The sequence below is a fragment of the Triturus cristatus genome, chromosome 3_1 (genome assembly GCF_964204655.1).
Source record: "Triturus cristatus chromosome 3_1, aTriCri1.1, whole genome shotgun sequence".
Classification (NCBI taxonomy): domain Eukaryota; kingdom Metazoa; phylum Chordata; class Amphibia; order Caudata; family Salamandridae; genus Triturus; species Triturus cristatus.
This window is the reverse complement of record NC_140583.1, coordinates 564,023,644-564,048,558: the sequence shown is the minus strand read 5'-3', so window position 1 is coordinate 564,048,558 and position 24,915 is coordinate 564,023,644.

Sequence of the window (24,915 nt, the reverse complement as noted above, 5' to 3'; positions counted from 1 at the left end):
AATGATCATTAATTGATCACATAAATTACTACTACTACTAATACTACAGATTTATGAAGCCATTCAAAGCCACCCAATGTGGTTTTGCTTGGCTTCATAAATCTGACTTAGAGGCTTGCATCACGCATGTACCACTTTGCATGGTGAAAACGTGACGCAAGCCTCTAATAAATATACCCCTTTCTTCTCAAATATTGATAAGCATGTTGAATTGCAGCAGATTCAGTTGCAGAATTAAATAGCCTGCACTCAATTACTTGGACGAGTTGAGAGTCAAAATTGAGATGCTAAGGGGCTCATTTATGAGAACTGATGCATTGCTGCACGACGACAGTCTCTAAGGACATGGATATGCGTTATTTACAGCACAGCGCACCATGTTTTAAGGGCCCAAGGTGGATCAATAATATTAACGCATCTGTGGGGTGAACTCTGCATATAAAAGTGACGCGCTAATCTGCTTTGCGGGGCGAAAAGCCACACTTAAGTGCTGCAAATCAGCGTTGCATCACATTGGAGGACATCATGCATCAAAAATACCTTAAAAAGTGATACATTGGGAAAAAATAATTCCAACACATCAGAATGGAGACATGGAGTAGGCAGCAGCATCAGGGCAACAACCCCAACACGAGCCAGGATGTCCTGGGAAGAGTAATTTTAGTGAGGAAAAGAACCAAATTTAAATAACAGAGATGGAAAAGCATGAACATCAACTCTTTACACCTCAAAATTGCCATTGGGAAAGAAAGAAGCCATTTGGCAGTCCATAGTGGAGATGATAAACAGTGCAGCAAACTAAACGGACAGTGCCAGAGTGCAAGAAGCGCTGGCATGACTATAAGAGCAGGACCAAGGAGAAAGTGGCCAACAACCTGAGAGAAGCCATAGGGACTGGATGAGGACCTGAGAAGCAGGAGGTGCTGAACCCCTTCAAGGAGCGGGTGCCATCAGTCATCCCAGCAGAAATGGTGGCAGGAGTTCCTGTACTTTTTTTTTATTTTTTATTTTATTGATAACTTGTGAGAAGTTGTCATGGCCGGTACATTGCAAATAACACATGCAAATTCTGTGAAGTCTTTGTACAAGACAAAAGAAAAGGAACAGGAAAAACGCAGGTCATAACAAAGCATTATACAGATCCGAAAACAATACTCGGAGAGCAAATAACAGAAAAAAAGGAAAAAGGGAAGAAAAAAAGAAGAGGAAAAGATAAAAAAAAAACAGGTCATGGGGGAAGAAAGAGGAGCACCTGGACAAAAGACCTAGATAACTTTATCTACTACAACCATCTAGTGATTGGAGCCCAGATTTTCCTCCCCAATTCTTTTTTCCTGCGCCCTCTCAGTTTATACCCGGCAGATTCCATATTATATAATTCCAGTAATCTGGCCCCCCAATTGATAAACGTAGGAGAATCACCTGGGAAGTTATACATAGTCTCACAATAGCCATTGCTATAAATACAAATCCAATCTCAGAACTTGTCCGAGCATTGCCCTCCAGATTCTCTTCTAAACCCAAAATGATTAAATCAGATGTTAATGTAAATGGAATATAAAGAATCAGGTTCAGAAAGGAGTCATTATGTTGTAAATATTTTGCTAGATTAGGACAAGCAAAGAACATATGTATGGAATCAGCAGCCCATGTCCCATACCTGCTACATGAGCTGCCCCGTAAGACCCCCCACTTGGAGATCTTTCCAGGAGTGTAATATAAGTCGAAGACAGACATAAAATGTTGGGTCCTCAAGCTGCCCGTTATTACAATCTTATTGGGTAACTCCAGTGACCCCTCAAGATCTACACATTACTTTCCAAACTTTCTCTCCCATCTAGCATTCTGAGTGCTCATGTCATCCGGAAGGCTTTCCGAAAATATTTGATATATTTTCCCTATCCGAGATCTATTCCCTATTGTATCCACCAGAGCTATTTTCCCCAGATTTACACCCGGATGTTGCATATTTTTGCCCAAGAAGCTCCTTATCTGCAAAAACTTAAAAAAATCTCTCCTAGAGAGACCAAACTTTACTTGTAAGTTGCTAAAAGAAGCAAGTTGACCTTCACAACAGACATCCACCAAAACATTAATCCCTATGTTTCCCCAGCTGAAAGTGATTAGATCTTGAAATATTAGTGGTAAAAGACCATACGACAAAAATGGAGTATATGCATTGTAATTAGAGATCCTAAACCTACGTCGTATCTTTCTCCAAATCGAGTAGGCCGATTGAATTATTTTTAATTTAGTCCTCTTATAATAGCTCGGCTCTAAGATTTTGACTAAGCATTGCCTAGCATCATCCCCAAGTGCTATTTTGTAAATAGTTGGTCTAGCTGCTACCGGTACGTTTGCCTTATCTCCTATCAGCAGTATCCCATATGTTGTAAAAGTGCTGCCCAATGATACAGCAGAAGAATGTGTACACCCCAGCACCCCCTCACTCTAGGTAGCCTCATCCATTTGCTCGCCCTCTGGCTCTACGGTACCCCCATGATAATATAAAGCATGCTCTTTCTGCTTAGGCAATACAAAATGCCGGAATTTCCAGGGGTATAGTCCGGAACAGATATAAAAACTTTGGAAAGATCAACATTTTGATGACATTGCAGTGACCATGCATTAATAAATGTAAATGATCTAATCTCTCCAATGTTTGGTTCACATTACCGATCACTGGCAGAATATTTAGCTCTGGTATATGAGCAACTGAAGCTGTAATCTTCACCCCCAGATAGGTAGCTACAGAAACTGTTGGAATATCTGCCAGGAGCATTGTATCAGAATGCAAGATCTGGGTTTTCTCAATATTTAATTTATATCCTGAAACAGAACCAAATTGTTCTGCCAGGTTCTTCACTACCGGGAGAGCAGATCTTATATTGGTTGTAAATATCGAAATATCATCAGTGTACGCCTATGATTTATACTGTATATTATTGACTTTTGCTGCTTCGATGTACACATTTGCTTCCAAAGTATTAAGGAAAGGATCAATATATAACGAGAATAACAAAGGAGAACAGGGGCATTCCTGCCTGGTACCTCTGCTTATGCCAAATGCATTAGATTCTTGTCCAGATACCCGGATTCGAGCTTCAGGTAAAGCATAAAGTGCCTGAATTGCTTGGATAAAATTGATGGAGAATCCCTTCCATTGTAGGACAGCCCACAGAAACCTCCAGGAGACCCTGTTGAATGCTTTCTCTGAGTCCAACAGGATCATCCTGAGGGGTGACTTCGTGGCCTGAGCCCAAACAAAAAGGGCAATGGCTCGCCTAACATGGTCCGTGGTGTCCCGGCTGGGAATGAACCCATGCTGGCGAATAGAGACCAATGGAGTAATGATCTTACCCAACCTTAAAGCTAAAATTTTAGAAAAAATCTTAGTGTCAGCACTAATAAGCGAAATAGGCCTATATGATGAAGGACTAAGTGCAGGTTTGTCTTTTGACTACTATAGTGGTCTTCCGCCAAGAATCAGTTGTCTGACCCTTTTGAGCTAGTTGAAATAGAGACTCCAGCTCCATGCGGAGTACTTTCCGGAATGTTCGATGAAATTCTAGGGGTAGCGCATCTGGGCCCAGAGCCTTGCCAGCGGCTAATGAGGTTATTGCATACTCAACCTCTTCCCCAGTGATCGGGGCAGCGAGAATCTCATTTTGTTCTGGAGTGACATTCACTGTTTCATGATCCCTAAAAAATTATTCTAAAGATGCAACTGCCACATCCCCTTCCTCTGTATATAATTGTTGATAGAAATTCTGAAATACCTTCAAAACTCCCACCGGAGAGTCCTGAATCTGATCCAGATGATCTTTAATTCTACAGATCCTATTCGCAACTCCCCTCTGTTGTATACTTTTGGCCAAAAGTCTCCCCGTGTTTTCCCCGTATTCATAAATATCCACCCGGTGCTGTGCATATATAATACAAAAAGAACTGTTGATGGACAGAATGCAGAATAATGTCATACATTAACCCCAGTACAGAGATCTGGGCCTAAATCCATCGTTTTTTTGATCACCATGCCATTCCAGTTTGGACCCAGCCATATGCAAATCAGTCTTGACCCTGTGCCCCATGGGAACAGTCCAGCCCGAACTGCCAGGCCAGGTCTTCCCTGGACTGGAAACAAGTTCTAAGACCGGTTTTGGGGTTTCACCCCTCTTTAGCCAGGATAGCTTGAATCTAGTGGCATGGAGAGCATGGGACTCACGTCTGAGCATACCCGTCCCACTCGGGGTGATAAATGCAAAAAGAACTGTTGATGGACAGAATGCAGAACAATGTCATACATTAACCCCAGTACAGAGATCTGGGCCTAAATCCATCGTATTTTTGCTCACCATGCCATTCCAGTTTGGACCCAGCCATATGCAAATCAGTCTTGATCCTGTGCCCCATGGGAACAGTCCAGCCCGAACTGCCAGGCCAGGTCCGCCCTGGACTAGAAACAAGCATTCTAGGACCGGTTTCGGGGTTTCACCCCTCTTCAGCCAGGATAGCTTGATTCCAGTCGCATGGAGAGAACGGGACTCACGTCTGGGCATACCCATCCCACTCGGGGAACAAATGCAAAAAGAACTGTTGATGGACAGAATGCAGAACAATGTCATACATTAACCCTAGTACAGAGATCTGGGCCTAAATTCATCGTTTTTTTGTTCACCATGCCATTCCAGTTTGGACCCAGCCATATGCAAATCAGTCTTGACCCTGTGCCCCATGGGAACATTCCAGCCCAAACTGCCAGGCCACGTCCTCCCTGGACTGGAAACAAGCATTCTAGGACCAGTTTCGGGGTTTCACCCCTCTTCAGCCAGGATAGCTTGATTCCAATGGCATGGAGAGCACGGGATTCACATCCATCATCCCCTTTGGTAGTGCATATATAATGGCAAGTTCTTCCCCAAAATATTGGTGAATCCTGGCTTTTATTACCGCAATGTGCTGCAAACACTCATCAATATTTTGCGTCCCCCCTTATTTCCCTCATGAGGTCTGATTCAGCCACCTTGAGCTGTTCCACCCACCCTCTAATCTTTTCCTGTATCCGCCTCTGCTGATACAGAGAGAAGCTAAGAGTCTCTCCCCACACTTCCGCATTGAAGGCATCCCATACTGTACTTTCTGATGCAGTACCTCTATTTATATAAACAAATTCCATTATCCATTTGGCCATGTGCACGCAATAGGCCTGGTCTAATAATAGCTTCCTTTCAAACGTCCATGTCGTCTGGGTTGGGGGGAACTACTGACTGGAAATTCGATGACTAACGGGTTATGGTCAGACATTATCCTAGGATGAAGCTCAATACTAATCTTCTCGGCGATTTGGTTTGAGATAAAAAAAAATAGTCCAAACTAACAAATGTATTAGGGGGAGCCAAAAAAATAGGTGCACCCTGAATCTCCCAGCCCATGCCTATGTCAAACATCAGCCAGTCCATGTTCCCTAATGAGTCCCTGTAGTGCCTTAAAAGTCCTACCCTTTCAACCCTATTACGGGATGTTACTGAAAAAATCAAAACTGCTGTCAAGATGAATGTTGAAATCCCCACAAAGAACTAACGGAGATGGCCATAAGGCCAGTTCTATGCTTAAAAAGTTCAGCATTTCTGGATCATCCCAATTCGGTCCATACAGAGAGCAAATTGAAAACAAGGTACCATTAATTCCTGCTTCCAGAATCGCCCACAGTCCTAATTTATCCTCCTTGAATCAGTTGCATGTTATTGCACCATGCATTGCTAAAATAGCTACACCCCGAGTGGTAGTACCTTGACGTGTACTAGCGAATAAATCGAGACCCAAATCCTTCAACCAGCCACGATTGTTCCACGGTATGCGGGTTTCTTGCAAACACAGCACATCTCTCTGCATATATCTGATGAGGTTAGCCAACAAACGTCTTTTCTTCCTCTCATTAAGACCACAGATGTTTAAGGAGCAGATTCGGATTTTACCCTTTCTATCCACCATCTGTATAAATTGCGAGCACTTTGATGGAGCTCTCAAATAATACAAACAAATCAGGTAGCCTGTCCAAAAGACATTGTTAAATGCGTCCAAATTAACAAAGAAATAACTGCCATGACAATGCATAAAAAAGAACAATAGTGAGCCCCTACCCACCACCCTCACCCCCCGTGGCCCAACACCCCAACCCACCAACCTGGAGCCCCCTACCTACCCCCCGCCTACCCCCACCACAGGAGGTATAAGGACTAACGGTCCCTGGTGATGATGAGCTGAACCACCACCCCTTTCACAAAGCTAACCCCCCTTCCAATAAAGTATCCGACATACTATAACTTCACAACACTGAAACTAACAGGGCTATTACAAAAATAAAAAAGGCCCAAGAGCCGGTAAAGAGAAAAAAGGCAAAAAAGGAGCTGAAAAGAAGGAAATACCGCCTCAGGGGCCCGGAGGCCATAACTAGACAATCCCACACTAGAAAACCAAAAAAAACTTCAATTCCCATATCATTTCCATCACCTACAGTGATGACAAAAATTCTTTTGCCTGAACTTCAGACTGAAAGAAGTGCGTTTGCCCCTGAGACACCACCTTTAATTTGGCCTAGTTAAGCAAAAAAACCTGAGCCCCCTTTGCCTGAAACAGAGGGATTAATTGACGCAACAGCCACCTTTTCTAGACAGTCGCCTGGCAGAAGTCCAGCCTCACAAAGAAATCATAACCCCTGCCCACCCTTTCCTGATCAGGTCTAGCCAAATCATATAAAGCCTTCCGGGCCCAACAATTCTTAAGGGAGATAAGAATTGCCCGTGACTGATTATCGACTTGACTCCCCTTTCTGCGTTGATTAAAAGGGAATAGGTGGGCCCTCTGGAATTCTGTTCTCCAATCCCAATGCTTAAGTTCTGGGAGTGCTTCCTCAAAAAGTTTGATGACAAACGGCCGTACATCTGTACCCTCCTTTCCCTCGGGTATACACTAGATTTACAAGTTATTCCTTCTTGCCCGATTTTCCAGGTCAGACAATTTCCACAGTGTGTGATCTTTCAAAGTTTTCATAGACTCGTCAATGTTTTCTGTATGGCCACCTCGTCTTCCAACAGAGAAATTCTGGCCTCCGCTTCACCAATTCTCACAGCAAAATCAGGGCAAGTCTTTGCTACCCTGCGTATGGAAATTTGAAGTTTGCGTCACGCACCTTGGGTGCGGGAGCTCTCTGCTCTAGTCTCCTCCCGATGAGTCATAATTAGGGCTCCCGGTTTTCCGTTTAAACGGATTTTTACATATAAATACTGACAGAAAACAAGTTTTCCTTTGTCTGTATTTAAATGTAAAAACGGGACAATACTACTGCCATGCTCCAGCAGAGTTGCCTCCAGGGCCGGCTTTAGGGCAGTGCGACCAGGTGCTGGCTTCCTGGGGGCACCGTGTTTCAAAGTTTATTATGCTTTTGAGGCACCTGCTGCAGCGTTTCTTTCCCCCGGCAATTACCAGGCCTCACATAAATGTCAAGATAACTCGTGTGATTACAAAATGGTGATCTCTCTCCAGGAAGATAATTATAGTTGAGGTTTTGATTTAAGCGAAGTTAGTGCAGAGGGTTAATATGCCTGCTGCAAAGAACGTGTACGAAGTAGATTACAGAGTGCGTGTGATGTAAACAGATAAGCAGGTTACTACTTTCAAAGAGACATCCTTTTGTTAATTGCAATTTATAACTTAAAGTCCTAATATAGAATAGTGAGCTATTAACTTTCATCCTAGAACTGCATACTCACTGCAAAGTATACATTATTAGAACATTGATTAATGTTGCAAAAAGGATTCATTTGGCTAGAAATCGATTCTTATTATTGAAGAAAACTCCCAACTATGCTGTTTCTTTTTCGACTCTGAGTTTGTGCTTCTCCACACCAAGCACACTTAAACTATACTGCCTACCAGTATGGATGACATGTGACTCCCACACTTTTAGTCCTTTGGCTTATGTAACATTTCTTATACACTGATTTACACACGTATGATATATTGTCTCTGTGTAATATGTGTGTGATGCAGTGCTCGGACACCCTACACTGGTATGAGTGGCGCTATATAACTAATTCAATGCATCTGAGAGAGTGAGGTTATGGAGACTTGGTCACTGTTAAAGGGTGCTAGTGAGAGAATCTGTGGTGGAGGTGGTCATTGGGGGGGCGCCAACAAACATTGTCGCACAGGGCGCCACCAGCACTAAAGTCGGCCCTGGTTGCCTCTCCAAGTCCTCTTCCTGATTCCAGGGTTGTGCCTGCCTACAAGTAACATCAAACGTTTTTGTTGATGCCCAGCCATTTATTTCCGGGGCTCCGTACAGCCCCTGGAGTGAGCTCTTCACCAGCCATTAGTAAACAAAAGTAAGTGCCCTCGGGGAAGAGGGGAGGGGAGGGGGTGGGGCTGGAGTCGGTGGCGTATGCAGTTTTGCGGCTGGCAAAAACAGGATTCGAATGCCAGCACCCCCTGGGGTGCAAAATCCTAGCTACGTCAGTGGAGTGTTGCCGAGTTTGTGGCCAGACTGCAGAGCAACACTGTGTATGTGTGGCTGCAAGAACAATCTGGCCACAAACTCAAAGCCTTTCTACGCCACTGACTGGAGTGTTGGCAGAGTTTGTGGCTGGACTGCATAGCCTATAACCGTTGCGGTCTCTTCTTTTTTTAACTGGTCAAGACAAGGACAGTGTCCACTTCTGCTGCCCCCCCCTTTCTTCCTCTTCTTCCCTCTCTTTCTGCTGCACTTCTGTAGAAAACCGTGATTGTTCTTTCCTCTCCTTTCCATCAATCGCTCCTCTGTGAAATGGATCCAAAAAAAGGAGAAACACGTTTGCTGCAAATGTCTTTGTCTGGAATTTTTCTACCCCAAAATGCAGCCTCATGAGGAGAGATAAAAGAGGTTTTAAGATGCAAACAATGAATACATAACTAAATAAAACAAGACAGAGTTGGCAAAGTGGCCAGTTTGGTTTTATTTATACCCAAAGACATTAGCGCCACCTTTCAGAGTTTGCAAGTGAAGCACTACTTTTCTTTTCATGTTGTTAGCTTTTCAAGCAAATACACTCATTGATTTCTGAATAATGAGTGTAAAAGCATTATGGTGTCTTCCCTGTGAGTGTTTGCTTTTTCCAGTACGTTGTTACTTTTTTTTCAGGTAGCATATTAGTCTAGTCTAGTGCATATTTGAATTGAGTTGCTTCCAGGTGTTTATAGCGGGGCACAATTGGGTTGTAGCTGAAGTTAGTGTGTTTCTCTCAGTGGGGCAGTATGGTGTTCAGTGAGGGGGAGGATGTGGCTCTCTACTGATGACAGAAACTGCAAGGCTCTACGACAAATGGCTTATGATAGCACTTTTAAGCGTATTTGGGACATTCTGCAAATGGCAAATTTATCAGATGAATGTATTGTATTGGCCAATAACAACGAGTGCATGTGTGCATTGTCAATTTAAATAAATGTGGAAAAATACTAGCTGCAGTGTCAACTTTTGCTTGTGGCAAAAATAAATGTGGATAAATACAGATAAAATGCCCAAAAAATAAATATGGATAAATACAGACGGAAATGGTAAAAAAATAAATACCATAAAACCGGGAGCCCTAGTCATAATACTCTGATATATTTTGGAGAGCGTAATTTCCTCGGGCCACTTATATTTGCACTGGCCGTTCTTGAAGGAGCCACTCCATCCGCAACTACCTTCCCGTCCAAATTTGGTGAAAAAGAGTAGTCCAATATCATTGAGTCACCCCAACCACCCGCACCACCCGCACCCAAGATTTGCTCAGAGAAAGTGACTTAATCTATCAATTTACGGAACGTCCCCAGATTATACGAAGACTTTTCGTGAGAGATGTCGCTCTCTTCCCCTGCCCAGTCTTTCCCACAGCTATCGTCGCCTGAGGAGTTAGACTGATCCGATAAAGAAAAAAATTATCAGCTGAGTCCTCCTCTTTCGTTATTCCTGAAGCAGCAGCCTCGTGGGGCATATGAAGATTAACTTCCACTCGACCAGCCCCTTTATCAGTGCTATTCCGGTCGACTACCACTTTTGCAAGTCCAATGCCCGTAGAAATGCTCGTCAAAACTCCAGTTCCCACAACGCATTGGGATTGCTGATTAATCGCTGATCCATCTGAGGCTCCCAAGGAACTATCATTGACCAACAAAACTTCTAGGTTACCGGCCTCCCTGCTACCACCAGGAAGGCTGTCTGTGTCCTCAGGTGCGCAATCCCCCCCACTGCCAGATGTCTCCCCATTTACTTCTTTCGCTGTTAGTACATCAAAAAGTGCTTCCCTACCTAGGGTTGCATCTTCCACATATATGGGTGCGGCCGCCGAGATCGACAAATGCGCTCCAGTTCTCAAAACCGCTGTTGCGCCGGCTGCTGGATCGCGTGGTACCTGGCTCTTCCCACTTTGTGCTTTGAAGAGGGCAGGGACCGTCTGCTGCCCTCGAGCAGAGACACTGCTTTTTCTAATTTGGTCCCCCGCCCCTGATAGTCCTGCATGTGCACCCACAGCAGACCGGAGTCCTCCGGTATCAGCAGTCGCCACGTCATCAGCCGGGGCAGACTTCGCTGGACTTCCTTAAGATGAGCCCGTCACGGCAGAGAGGCGTGGTGTGCTGTGTGAAAGGCAGAGTGCATGATCAAATCAAATACAAGACCAAGCCTGCATCACTTTCCCAGGAGCTGTGGGCAGAGCAAGCACCCTGGTGACTTGGAGCAATGTACACAGTAGTGCTGTCAATAAGTGAATCTCTAATCAGTGTAGCCATCTTAAAAAATAAAGCTAAACAAGGCAGATGTGGCCCTGCCTCAACTTACCCTCACAGGCAGGGAAGCCCAGCAAGCTGTGTAACTGTGTTGCAGTGTATGGTATGACACGAAAAGGCACCCCTGTCACACAGTGGTTGTATGAACAACGTAAAGACATTGCTACCTGAAAGTCAACTACAGTGCAACTTGGCCTCATCTCCTTCGAGTAAGATATGTCCTGCACATCATTGTTTAACTGAAAGTGAATGAGGATAAAGTCTGTATGTCAGTGTAATTACTCATGTCAACATCTATCATAGATCACCATTAACATATTCCAATTTCATTGCAGAGGGAGAAACAACACCTCTTGACTAGTAGCCTGTCCTGGATGACCAACCTGTCATCTATGACATTCGGCCCTCCCATGGACAATGACACCTTCCAGCAACTCATGGACTCAATTGGAACACCTTCTCTGGTCGCGGCAAGGGATGTGAACTTTTCTGGGTCTCCAGAGGAACCCCCTACCACAGAACATGCCCCATCTGCCAGCCCAGCCCAGCTCTGGACTCAGAGAACCCCCAAGTAGCCTTCTAACAGCAAGCGGTTAGAATCCAGCGGCAGCTGGTAGATGAGATACGGATAAGTATGGAGCATCCCTGGCATCCGGACATGGGTAGGTCCCACCATGAGGAGCCCTGAAACTTGAGGACTCCATCTACCAGCAGTTTTAAGTTTGGTGCAGACGCACAGGCTGACAAACCTTCTCTGGAACTATTAGGTCCGTGAGAAGGACGCTTTTCATCTCACTTGCCATTTTTCTTCTATATACAGGTTACATAGGAATCCGGCTTCACAGGGGACAGAACACCTAAAAATGTCCTAACTTCCTCCTTGTATTGTATTATAGAGTAGATTAGGTACCCCCCCCCGGTCCTGAAGAAACACCACTCATTTACTAGGAGAAATCAGGCGTGAAACATGTTGACGTTTTAACCACACTTTTTGCCCCCACATTGCACATTCAAGCTGTAGCAGGTTTAATCCTCCTGCCAGCCGTTACTCTTGCAGTCTATTTTTAACCTTAGCACCCGTGCCCAGCTAAATTAAAGTCATTTTGGACACCTGTAGCTAATTTTAACATCATCACACCCATCTATTCACTTTGCTTTTGTGCCCCACTTCTTTATCACAAAGGGGCCTGTCGGGCATTGCAGCGCCGGCCTGGCGAGGAGCTGCCCTATGATGAAGCAAGACACCCCTTGGTGTGTTTGAGGGCCCTTGCCCCTATTGGAGCCCCTCCCTCACCACAGTCCTGTTCCTTCTCTCGCTGACCGCCTGACATCCCCTCCTTTTCCCACCGTGCCACAGCCCCTTCCTCCCCTTTCCCTCCACCCCCAATAGGATCTGCCTACCCTCTTGTGCATAGACATTCTTTAGGGCATGTATGCAGGACCTGGATAAATAAAGCCCTTGTCCCCCCATTTGGTTTATTTCCATAGAAGGAGCCCAGAGGTGCCTCAGTCCTAATAAGAACAGGTCTGAGGCAATCAAAGGCATCTACCCATAGCTCCTTAGAATGGAACAGTCCATGGCTGGAACTGTCACTGGCTGATATTGCCGGTGTTATGAGGCAGAGGCAAGAATAACCGCCCTGCTAATGTGATGCCAGTGAGGTTGCCACCCAGCTGGGAACCAGCTGTGCCATCTTGAAATCTATGGAGTGCAAGCAGGACTCCTATATAGAAACTATGGCTTCCTTCCACAGTGACGTTGCTCTGTTGGGAAGCCATCAGAACCTTGTCAGCGCCGTGCTATCTTACTTGCTGGCACAGACAAATGTTGCTGGGGACTGGAAAGCTACATCTTCTGCTTCTGATGTCTGCATGCCTCAGATGCCTCACACACAAACATCACAACCATCAGGGGAGGCACAAAATACATCAGAGGAGGAAGATGTGGACTTCACAGGAACATTTGTCTGTCCATCTTGGCCAGTTTCTCAGTGGACCTGTGTTTATCATCATGCCACCTACTTTGTTACCTGGTACTGTTCCCTTTTTCTATGTTCACCATTTTATCTGATCCAGTTGTGGACTGTTGATGAGGCTTACCTTCCCTAATGGCAATTTGGACATCCTCTTCACCGGAATTCTTCCCACCTCTACATGTCACATGACATGTATCCCATATGGACTAAGTCTGGGCATCTTTTGTTCTATAACAATGTTGCCCCAAGAACTGCCAATCTGTATATGCCTATGCATACACCTGTAAATAACCAGCGTGTTGTATGTCTGTTGCAGATAGGACTAACTAGACCATGATGGGTGTGTATCTACAAAAGCCACTTCTTAGCATCTCAAAGAAATAGCACTAAAGTCACTATCACCTGCTCTTGTTAGACATGCCCAAACATAATGTGCATCCAATGCCATCGCATTATGTGGAAAGTCTCATTTAATGACATGGTATGACAATAAGCATCAGTAACTTGCCTGACACACAGTGAAAACTAAGGCATTACTAATCACACACATGCCTTGCTGCACAAAATTGATTCTGTGAGGCATGTGAGCCACTAATACAGTTTCATACATCCACATGTACCTTGCTCAGTGATCATAAATAAGTGATTATAGCCTTAACGAAGACAGCCTATAAGTACTATCATTATGCACACATTGACAATCTGCAGATACTCATGCCAGGACTCCTTCTGACAAAGCATCATACCTATGCCACTCAAGGATGTAGAAGCTCACTCCAACAACTTGGATGTCAGTATGCATGAAATTCAAGTAATAAGTATTTGGGGTCCGGTGTCAACAGATAAATAGTGTTGAAAGGCACATTGGGATATGCAGGGTCTATTTGTTCCTCTGCCCCTGAGAGCCTTCACATGCATTGAGTGTGAGTGTAACCACACATTACATCAATTGTATAATATACACACAGATAATAATTCGGAGCCAGAGAACAGACCCAGGAACAAAGCTACACATCCCCAGGGTAAGAGGAAATGTGCAACTTATGGTTTTATAAATTATCAAGTAGTTGCACACAGTCACATGCATGAAATGCCATACTTAGCAAGTACTCAATGCCAATGATGAATGAGTTTATACAGGCAGGTAAGGCCTACATTCATGATTACTAACAGCTAACAACAATGACCTACTAGTACAATGGTGCAAGGGTGAGTGCGTAAGTGGCAGGCACCAGTGTGTGTCCCAGTACAGCCAGGAATGTTTAATCTGTAGTGACAGAACCATCCCTACTATACATGCAGGATCTTTTACACACACAGTGCAACAGTAGGCGACTATCTGTGTGGGCTGTGCATCAATTCACAAGAAACGAGGACCCTCACAGCACCTAAACCATGGTGATGAGTTCTTAAGTGTCTCAGTTATGAGATAGATTGACTCTTGTCCATAGGCCTTTCCCAAAGTAACACATATCTACAAACACTGCAGGGAATTGCTACATCATTTACTCAACTCAACCTAAGGTTCGATGACTACTCTTGAGCATGAAATGGGCAGGCCCATCTGCTTCTGTCAGAGCCCGGAGGAGGCTGAGTTGAGCCCCCTTTTAACGGGTAGTTTTTTAACTCTAAAAGGTACGGTTTCACATCCAACTAAGACTGTTTTGCTTGGATGTGATTGGCTTCTCTACTGCAGGCTGAGGAGGTTTTTGTGTGGTGTTTGCATTTACACAACTGCATTTGGATTTTGTCAAACCAATTAACAGTGCTCTTTTGGTTTAAATGGGAAAAAGGAAGGAAATGGAAGGGGGGTCGGGTGTGGTTTAAAAGAAAATCAACCACGCAGCTAAGAACAGCGTGTTAGATAATTTTGATGATCTACTGGGTGAATGCGAAGCGATTCTTGCCCCCACCCCTGCTGCCTCGTCCGCAAGGTGCAACTTACTGAGGCCACAGTCCACTCTCTACCAGTTACTAATTTAACATCTTCTGACTCTGCAAAAGACTTACTGCCTCTACTAGAAGGGATTTTATTCTGTAGTAATCAATACGTTCCCTTGACAGAAATGAGTGTTCAGCACAACACCACCAATGACTCCATGCATACTCCTACAGATCAGGATCAGCAAGGTACTCTCATGTTCAATTTAAAGGCTTAAGTTGGGGCATTTAGATCACTGGTTTTTATCTCTGATGGACACTATAAGTCAGCTTTTAGCCCTTAAAAACCAGAAAGCTCCATACAAACAGCCCACCACTTCCATGTTAAGCCCAAGTCCTAAGGCACCAGGACCAGTGACTAAGGGCCCCTCTCAACATTAATGTAGATGTGTAACTACTAATTGTGAGCAGTGCCTTTCCAAGCATGCAGACACTAAACCTTATCACCTAGACCTAATAACATCTTCTTCTCGAAGTGGCCAGTTTCTGGAAGGTCAAGAGAAATGCCTTGCTTTATCTAGTGCTTGTGTTTCCCTTCCCAGTAGGGACAACCCTAGTTTTACTTTTAATACCGACTGACATAATTTACAAAGTGGGACCTCTACGACCAATAGCATTTTGATGACAAATGTTCCTAAGTTGACTATGACAGGTAGATATGAAGGGGAAGAATCACCGAGAACAAAGTGACCCACTGGATGCACAATGCCAGCGATTGCCGCTCTTTTATTTGTGATTACATTATTAGTGTCAAAAGGTGTATCTCTTCTATTGCTAATTTTGACACACTAGAATTAATTCTTACGTCAAAGGCTCTAGTTTACAATCTGGTGGCCCTGGACGCCAGGACTAGCCACCTCGGTCACTCAAGTATTCAATTGAAATACCCCCGGCCATGTCACCATACTAATAAGACAATCAGTATGACCCCTGATGTTTCCAACACAAGGCTTAGTGGTATAGACTGACTTACAGGTGTGACTGTTCCACCTTGTTGTTCATCTCCTTTGCAGCCAATGATTTCCATTCGAACAGGCCCTTCACTGGCCAGCCGAGGATTCAACCATCTAATCCATCCAAGGTCCCTTGCAAACCAACCTTGAAGTGTTTTCTTCTCTGGCCCTTTGCCCAACAATGAGTCTACCTCTAATGCAGGCAATACTTTGACTCCTACTGCATCTGGTAGTATTCTGCCTCTTCTGCTCGAGTCTACAACTTCTTTGCAGGGCCGTGCATCTCTTGACCCTACAGAATTGCATCTTATTGAATGAAATATAGCTGGTCTTAGATCCAAAATAACCCTTCCAGACTGGAATAGTCTAATGGACAAATATGACATCTGTCTCCTTCAAGAAATCTGATCTCTGGATCCTATCCACAGGCCAGGATATCTTAATTTATTTGTTCCTGCTATTCCCAGCCCGAGGGGCAAGGTTGCTGGGGGTTTGGCCATTTGGACCCGAGAGTCACTAAACTGCAAAGCCCACCGGCTCAAAATTGATTACCATGACATATTAGGTAGCCAGATGGACATACTCTCAATATTTATATAAGGGGGCAAGGAATGGATTGGTCTCATGCACTTTACAAGTGCTTGAGCACTTTCTTGATCATCCTCACAAATATTTTCTTATTCTAGAGCGCAATTTTATTCCTACATTTGAGCCTTTGGATAATGATGATGTTCATTTAACTGAGGATGTGGATGCTGCGTGGGCAGTTCCCGTTTTAGGCAGGTACTCACAGTTGAGTATGGTTTGAGGGCTCTTAATGGACGCACCAAATCTGACGTTAATGGCGCCCACACTTTTGACAAGCTTTGCCACACAAGCTGCATACATGACATTTTTGTCGATCTGAGATTATGTCCTGCAGTCATCGACATGACTGTGCTAGAAAGAACTGAAAGTGATCATAATCCTCTATCTGCAACTTTTCAGACTTTCTGTGAGATTATTCCTTCAGATTTTCTCCCGCCTTCCTATACCAGGGAAGTTGCCTTGATTGCAGACAAACATCATCTGAAATGGCATCAGATTGTTATTCGCCCTGAAATTTTGGATGTTATCCATGAGGACCTTAATTCAGTTTTCACCCACATTGTGGAGGTCAAAGTCAGTTCTCCTGACCAACTGGTGCCTATGCATAGGGCATTCTTTGAGTGTATTCTATTCTTTTTGACCATTTCAAATGCACGAAATCAGAATGTTATAGGTAAACATTAAGGGGTCTAGTACGATGTCCACCGTAACGGAATGCGGGACCATCCGCCAGGGGTGCAGCAGTCCCGCACGTGCAATTAGGATGCCACCACCACCGTGGCAGTGGCATCCCCTATTCCCAGCATTGTGGCAGGCGGTGCTCACAGTCCATGCCAATGCAAGGGGGTACCATAGGTACCCCCATGTGCACCCCCAACCCCCAACCTCCTGGGGGCCCGCTATGGGCCCCCAATGGCAAAGACCGCATGCCTGTCCATGATGGCAATGCCTCCATGGAAAGGCTGATCTCCGCCGTAATCATAATATGAATGGCGGTGTCTTTCAGACATAGCCACCATATTAATCATGTTGACGAGTCGACCGGCAGAAAAGCGGGGGACAGTCTTTCCGTCCGCTGCGGACCCCCCAGCCATCCTAATATGGCGGGGGGTCTTTCAGGTGTGGACGGTGGGCGGTTCGCCACTTTCGGGCCGGTGGTGGCTATCGCCGGCCCGGTGGGGGCGAACCGCCCGCCATCCTAATAGGCCCCAAATTGTAGTATAACAAAGAATAACGCATAATAAACCATTCTTTAGTTAATGCCATAAAAAAAAAAAGATATGGCCGGTATTCTGATGCTACGGATGGAATATAAAAAGGCCATTTCTCAGGCCAAAAGAGAGTGGGCGAACTGAGATGGATGGCCCTTTTGGGTACATGCTCAACCGGTGACCTTTCTAAATTTTGGTCATTGGTCTCACAGGGCTGTTCCATAGCTCCATTGGATCCTACTAATAATGTTAACCCTTCTGACTGGGTTAACTAGTTTCATAACCTTTATTCTGATGGCTCTATTGACTCCACAGAAATAATAGTTACTACTGTCTCCCAAACAAACACTAACACTATGTTTTTGATGAAATTGCTGATATTGTTAAGTGCAGCCGCGGTCAGTGCAGGTAACATCGGTGTGGCGGTGGAGCAGCTTTGGGGGGATTTGGAGGGACGATGCTGAGGGAAAATCAAATAAATAATTAATTTTTCCTCTGCATCGTCCCACGAAATGCCCCCCAACGCCCCAACGCTGTTACCTGCATAGTCCCCAACTGGTTCAGTCCCTTAATGCTGTTTTGCGTGGACGAGTGGCTCGCCCTAATGGTATCCCAGCAGACATAGGGGCATATTTATAAGGAAAGTGGAGAAGAGTATTGTTAAGCCAAGAAGGCTAACAACATGCTCCATAACTTTACAAATGCAGAGCTGCACCATATTTACACAAATATGGTGCAGCCCTGCGTTCCCCCCTGCTCTTGTGTTAATTTCAGCTGCCTAGTGCCAACACCGTCACCCATGCACCATAGTGCAAGGGTGCCTGCATTGAGGGGAGTGATTGTTTATGTGCAGGAAGGGGTCCCTTCATGCACATATACAATCACTAAAGGTGATTTGTAACTCCTATGTAAGCTGCATTGTGCAGCACACATAGAAGTTGCAAAAGTGACAGTGTGGTGGCGATAGGGGCTGGTAATTATGCCCCATATTCTTTTTTGACATTGAGGACTGGTCGCTCTAAATTTAAGTTCAGGTCAATGCAATTGAAGCAAGGGGCAATAATCCCTGATTCATGGAAAGGTGCAATTGTACTACTCATACACACAAAAGGCGACCATTTCATACCTTCCAACTACAGGCCAATAGGTTCTATAGACTGCATTCATAAGCATTTTGGTCGCTGTCTTCTTAATAAAATTCAAGACTGGGTGGTGGAAATTGGCATTCTTAGTTCATTTCAAGCAGGCTTCCGTCAAAAGGTCTCAGCCATTGACCAGGTTCTCCACTTTGTGTTAATTTACTGTAGCATCGATTTGATTGGTATGGGCAGCCTTTATGTCACCTTTGTTGACTTAAAATCTGCTTTTGATTTGATTCCTCGACCTGCCTTTGGAGTGTCCTGGCTGACTTGGCAATGCTCTGCCATACCTTATAATTTTTAATTCGCCTGCAGAAACCCGCTGGTGTGGGGGGGGGAAGGTCCAGTTGACGGAAAGGGTACCAGTTTTTAAAGGCGTTCACAAGGGCTGTGTCCTAGCTTCTACTCTGCTCTCTCTTTTCATTAATGACATTGTCTCCTTTTTGTCTCAAGTGGAAGCTGATGCTCCATCTCTGGCTGGTGCCGAAATTCCGATTCTTGTTTTCACAGATGATACCTTGTTGATCTCCACAGCTCTGTGTGGGCTTCAGAAACTTCTGACTTGTTTTAATGAAATATGTGCCACTAGTGGCTTGGAGATCAACACTCTTAAAACCAAGGTGATGCTCTTTAATCAACACAGATCCTTTAAGGGCAGCCTATGCTTGGGGGTAGTTTCCCTCAAGTGGGTTGATTCTTTTGCATATTTAGGGGTCACATTTGCAGAGGGTATGTCCTGGCACCTTCAAATCAATAAGGCAATCATCAGGGCCGGACTGGGAACCAAAACCGGCTCTGGCAAAGTGCACGGCCGGTTCCCCCCCCCCCCTCCTCCCCACTCCCCAAGGCTTGGGGGTGCCGCCGAGCTCATTGCCAGGGCCGGTGTTCGGACGATTTTTTTACAGGGCCGATTTTGCAGCTATGCTGCAAAAACGGCCCTGTAAAAAAATCGGCCTCCAGGGGCCCAAAACCGGCCCCCACCCATGCGGCGCACGGGGGGATTGCCCGGGTCCGCTACGACCAGTCCGGCCCTGGAAACCATCATACTTAAGCAGATTTTGCGTGGATACTCAAGGAATTTTGTCCTATTCAAACATATTTCACCACCACTTAAAAGCTATGTGACCAAGGCCTTAGGTTCAGCTATAGATGGGGCTGAACTTTGGGGGTGTTCTAAACATGATGACCGTATAAAAACTGAAAAGAAATTTCATAAGAATCTTGCATCTCTTCTTCCTATTACCCTGTTATACCCATTGTTTAGAAATATAGGAGTTACAGGGTCATCGGGTAAAATCAGTTTATGGCCCCTATTGTATTGGAGACACCTCTGGTCCACCCCGAGCTTGCCCACTATGTGGAATGTGTAAAGGATGTCATGAAGGCTAACCAATTTCACAAAATTCCCTGGCTCCCAAATATGGAGCTAGCACTGTACTTGTTAAAGATGCATGACTTGTGGATCACCTGGCCTGGCCTGTCTTTCCATCCAAGGCTATGTTGAAAAAGAAATATTGGTTACTGGTGGTGGCTGAGGACTCTCAGAGAGGAGCTAGCTTCAAATTGACCAGTAACTTTATTGATATTGACCTACCTGCAATTTCACAAATGAGAATATTTCCATGTATTGTTTGTCTGTCTACGTTATACATCCCCTTGTCATACTTGGCTCGCAGCTGTATGCAGGCTACTAGAAGTACGTACCCACCAGGATGCCCTGTGTGTTCGTAGTTTGAATGCCCGCCCAGAAATAGCCACTTCCATCTCCAAATTCCAGGGTGCATTGTGGGGGCTTCGTAGCAAAGCTCTTTTCTGCCCTGTTACTTGATTCCATCTAAGTTTACTATTACTTTGCACATTTTTCTATTGTCGTTTAGATAACAGCCTGATTTAATGGCACTTTCTCTTATTACAAGAAATTGTGTATACTTTGAAACTTTTTAGACAACTAATGAATTTATTCACAAATGAATGTATTTTTCTCTTTTATATACAATATTTGTAATGAAGTATGTATTTTTGTCTCTTGACTCGTTCCATCAGCGAATGTCTTATGTATGTTTTATGTATTATATGTAATTTAAATTGCCTGTACATGAATGGCCCTGGTGGCCAAAATAAGGTGATTTGAACTGAACTGATTACAAATTTGTGAAAGTAGAAAAAGTATTTATATAAAAAATGCCATCCTAACAAACTAAAAAGACCTACCCTACACTAACTTACACTATCCATACTAAGCCTAAACTCCCTCAATCTACCCATCCTAGACTTACTAACCTTAACACTATCCAACACTTACTTAAACCTATCTTAATCCACATGCACACGTAACACAAATGACATGTTAGACATCAACCCCCACCACCATAAAGACACAAAGAGTGGCACAATACAAACATCAACTACACACACACACATACAAACACAAATATATAAATATATATATATATATATAGTTACAAAGCCTAAACATCAAACCCCACCAACTAAAACGTAATAAATATAGAAAAGGTATGAAAGCATTTAACTATAAAGCAAGTCAAAATCCAAAACCTAACTAATCTAAACCTATTCTATTCACTAACTAACTATTGCTTTAACTATCACAATAATGAACTACAACTGAGCGAGAAAACATTGCCCATTAAAATGTCTATAGGAGTTTGGAGACCTGCTCCATGGCTTCCTCCATGTTCTGCATTTCCTGCCGTAAACTGGCCTGCTCACTCCTAATGTCATCACGTTTTTGGTTCACCATCCTCTTGGATTATGGTGTAATTGAGGATGGAACCTCTTGTTCTTCTGGTCCTCCTGGCCCATGTGATGCTTGACTGTGTGGTTGCAGGGGTAGCAGGTTTGGAGTGCTGTCACTGGCTTGGTCCTGCTGTGTTCGGACTTGTGGCAGATGTTAACCTTGAAGGTGTTGTGGGTCGACGGATGATCCATGACCCTGCTGCCATGGCAATCTTGTACAGCATCTTCATCTTTCGGTAAGCCTTTCAGGTGGTCTATATATGCCTGTATCTGTCACAGCACATTTCAAAGGTCCTTGTATCTTCAGCTGTCATGTTATCTAGGATGATAATGGACAAACTAGTTAGCACATGCAGTACATGTACATGATGTGTGTGAGAAATAGAATGACATATCATAATCATATGTGCCTGACCAGACTAACACCATCAATAGAGATTGATATATGGATAATATAATGTTCCTACATAGATATCCCCTTCTTGAGCCAGTAAAACTGAGTCAGGTGCCATATGTGCAGTTGCACTCAATGTAACAGTATTCACAATGAGATAACTACCATATCATTCAGGACAAATATTCACACTTATGATAATGCCCATATTTGACAGATGCTTGTGTTTTATCTAAATTGTGATTTTTAGTTGCGTTATGCAAATGCACTGATCCATGCTCAAGTGTAAGTGGATAAGGTGACACAACCCATGCAGTGTGACTCTGCATTGCATACCCCATCTGGAGTAACACGATGGCTGCACACAGAGCTGGCCTCACTTACTCTGCATTAGATAGCCAATAAGTGGATAGGGGATTGTCATGTATCTCCTGTGGACAATGACTGGGGAACATTACTAATATATACCCTCAGGAAATTGTACAGAAAAGTATGATTTATTTTCTGCTTCACACATGTAGGGAAATCATGCTGAGCCATACGTAAACATGCTTTTGTACAGACATCATCCCAAGGATGCATTTGGATGCATACATTATAAATAGTATATAGCATCTCAGTAGTGAGTGTATGCTTTCTAGACTACTCATCTGACCAAAAACATTTTTGGATATGATGCATGGACCCTTGCACCATGACTCTGAGGGAGGCTCAAGTACCACTGAGGCTGGATTACAACAGACATACCTTGTGATAGGTTAAAACATTAAAGATCTATATGTCCATAGAATAATGAACAAACACATGAACAGTCACACAGGTAGCCATGTTATTTGTTGTCTGTCATGGGCAAAATACATTACTTATGAAGATTTAGGCCCATCTCAAAAACATGCTGCAACAACCATATTGAAAATTGATTTGATTGTGTTGACAGTCCTGATGACACTGTCATACATGCTTTCACATTTCTGCTTTAGTTTTTCTATACTGCTACAGGGACAGTTATGTTTTCTACAAACATATTAGGTGTAACACAGCAGGTATGTTTGCCCACCCTTATGGTCAGCCAAAATGAAATGTTGAAAGAGGAAAGCGCAAACGTAGGCCGCATGTCTGAACCCATTATACTACATGTTGATGGAACAGTGTGTGATTCTGATTCCTTGATACCTATTCTGTCCATGCTAGGTAACAGTGCCTGTGTATAAATATTGCACATCATCTGCATCTGTGTAAAGCACACTTTTAGATATATACAACTGAACCCAGCCCAGACATGGTTAGCAACACACATTTCACTGTTCAATGTGATATGTTGAATCTAGATTTTGTTTGTCTTGTTCCATTTGTTATACAAGATAATGTGTTTGTGTGAAACACAGGGTCTCAGATTCTGTGCCAGATGATGGTCACGGTGCCCAAAGCAACATGACTATAAATGTCCCAACATTTAAAAGAAATGTAAAGATGTTTACATCCTGTGGGCTTGCTTACATACACCCTACATTCACAATGATTGTATTCCATGTTAATTCTTAAAGTGGGCAGGTTTCGTTCAGATTCACACACTGACAGCTAAGTGATGGGAGCTTAGTGTTACCTCCCACCACATATCACAATATAACATTTCACATGGAGCACACACAGGCATCAAAATGATACATACATGTACTTATAACTCTTACAGGTAGCATTGGGTCCACCTCTCCCCTTGTAAATGGCAGATGTCCATGTAGGGGACACGAATGAGGACAGTGTATTGTAAATATTGCTTTCACATATGTTTACAGTTTTAATTTACAAACTATGCTATCCCAGTATTTCAGATTTATACAACAGCTTAAACATACCTATTTCAATATGACCAGATTATTGCACACTGCTAGTGTCAGGATTGCCGAGTCCAGCGTCACCGAGCCGCGAGTGAATTACCTATAGCGTCTAGCTATCGCGCATGCGCGATAGCAGCGAAACAGTAGAAAAGCCTGCCGTTCAGGAACCTCGGGGCTTCGCGTTCTAGTGTTGCCCCGCAGGCGGTTCCCTGAACTTCCTGTATCCTGTTTCCTGGTTGCTTTGTGAGTGTGCGCTTGGCGTTCGTCTCGGAGGACTGGGACATTCTTCGTTCACTGGACTAATTTGAGTGTTAGTACGCCCCTTTTTTCGGACATACGTATGAGAGCCGTCTCTCATATTACAGAGCTCTGTTCTCCTCTTTTTTAGTGCTTCCGTTCTATTTTGTGCCGTGTCTCTGAGTTTGGTATACTGGAAGTGTGCCGCCCCTGGTTTCGGGACCTTGGTGTCTAAGGGTCAGAGCGCTCCGCCCACCTTGCCGGATTTTGTCCCGCGGGCCGGCCGGGTGTCTCTGCCCTGTCTCCTTCCTCACGAACTGCTCCCCTGGACCTGCCAGTTACCCTGGAAAGAGGCACCTGTTTACTCCACGTCGCCTTATTCCAGCCCCTTCTTCCTGAGTTCCTCCCCTGCTGCATCTTCCAGAGTCGAGCTGAAGAAGTCTCTACAGAAACCTAATTCCTCGATCGGTGATGACATCTGGATACCCCTTGTAAGATAAGTGGGCGAAAAGGGGGAGGGAAAGTGGTGTTTTCAGAAGTTCCGTGGGTGGATTGCTATATGGTTGCCTTTATCTATCCTAGGGACATCCTACTACAGTCCTGAAGGGAAATTACGACTTGCCTTTGCCTTTCCTGACCTCTTCAGTTCTTCTGTGCAACTATATAGATTGAACAAGCTGTTAGTTATAAGGTAACTAGATAGCAGAGCTACACAGTAAGGAGGGGTTTCACCAGGGTTATTATAGGCCCTTATTTAGGGCCTCATATATTGTTCTTCTTACCTTTTGCAGAATCCTTGCTTCATGAACACAGACACAGTTCCACAGATAAGGAAGGAAGAAGATCGCAGCTCCTGTGTTTTCCCCTCTATCCTTGTTTTGTTTCCCCTCTTTCCGCCGCCTCCTCTGCGCTCTAGGGTTTGATAGACGCAGTAGGGTGGGGTGGAAGGTTGGGACCTTTCTACACCTGAAGTTGGAATTCCTTGACGCCCCTGCTGAATTTCGACCGGGTAAGATCCTTACAGAACGCGAAGCCCAAGTGGTGCGTTCTGCCCGGACGTCATGGAATTACAACAAGTGACATT